Source organism: Pteropus vampyrus, unplaced genomic scaffold (genome assembly GCF_000151845.1).
Source record: "Pteropus vampyrus isolate Shadow unplaced genomic scaffold, Pvam_2.0 Scaffold121, whole genome shotgun sequence".
Classification (NCBI taxonomy): domain Eukaryota; kingdom Metazoa; phylum Chordata; class Mammalia; order Chiroptera; family Pteropodidae; genus Pteropus; species Pteropus vampyrus.
Genome location: NW_011888902.1, coordinates 3,652,571 through 3,653,884, shown reverse-complemented (window position 1 = coordinate 3,653,884; position 1,314 = coordinate 3,652,571). Strand labels below are relative to the sequence as shown.

General features: G+C 51.1%; 1 pseudogene; it reads left to right on the top strand.

Moving 5' to 3' along the window:
• Positions 1-235: 235 nt before the first annotated feature.
• LOC111743771 lies at positions 236-354 on the top strand (annotated as a pseudogene).
• The last annotated feature ends 960 nt before the right edge of the window (positions 355-1,314 follow it).

Below are 1,314 nucleotides of genomic sequence, written 5' to 3'. Positions count from 1 at the left end.
CAGGAGAGGACTTGAGGCTTCTTCTTCAGACCGGGGCCTTCGATTTGGGATCCTTCCCCAGGTCCTGCAGCTTCCATTTTCATGGTTCTTCCCACCCACAGTCGTTGAATTTTCAACTTTCTCAAAAGTGCAGAGTCGTTTACCACTCATCTATTCATGTTGCAGCTTCTAGATTTTGTTCTTATCTTTCGCTTCTCTTGTTGATTAATGCTTTTTTAAAAAAAAATCCTTCTTAGCCTACGGCCACGCCACCCTGAACAAGCCCGATCCTGTCTGATCTCGGAAGATAAGCAGGGTCGGGCCTGGTTAGCACTTGGATGGGAGACCCCCTAGGAAGACCAAGCGCTGAAGGTGTAAAAAATAAAAGATTGTAAGCTGACAAGGTCTTTGCAACCTGTGAGGTCGACCAAGGGTTGCCTTGCCTTAAAAAAAAAAAAAAAAAATTCCTTTCTTATTAGCTTAGTGGAATTTCGAGAAAAGAGAATCGTGTTGAATCAGAACCCGGAGATACTGATTAGCCAGAAACGTCCCTTTATCTGTGATTACATCGGCCTCCTAAGTGTGAAGAATGTTAAAGCATAAATGAACATTATTATTACCTTTTTTTAGCACCTACAGTAGAAACATAGATTTTTCTCTACCTCTGTAAAATTTTCGGGGATTCTGGAATTTTCGTGATAACTAATGTGAAAGAGACAAAGTTGGGGGAACTCTGCTCCCCAACTAAACTCACTCTAAGCCCCGCTCGCCCGTGTGCACACATCGTTTGGTGTGTCCATGAGGGAGTCACACCAAGCCTCTGACTCCCCGGCTTCATGCTCCTTGAAATGGACAGAGGCAGAGGCGGAAAGGCCCACCACACCTGCCTAGCTCCAAGCCCCGCAGCCTTCCTCCCCCTTCACCTGTGGCTCTTGGGCCCTGTCGCCACGGCTGCCCTCTCAACCAGAGGGATGGAAGAAACCCCAGCTCGGCGTCCAGCACGCCTTCCTGCGACTTGCCTCGCGCTACCCCTGTTCCAGATGTGGTTCTGCCCAGGTCCTGTCTTCCACGCGACGCTGACACCTGCCTCCGAGTCTCCGCCTGGTGACCCGCCTCGTAGCCCTGTCTGTGGAAAACTAGACCAGGACTGGTATTTAGAAGCATTTTCTGTCTGGACGTTTTCCTCTCGACTGACCTTCACTCTTCAGAAGCCACAGAGCGGCCTCCTGCCAGCGACTGCCCGCTTGCCGACCGGTCAGCTTCCAGACCTTACTTCCTCCTGGACGCCCCCCGCCCGGGGTGAGCGGCCCATGCCTTAGGACGCCGGCTACTCCC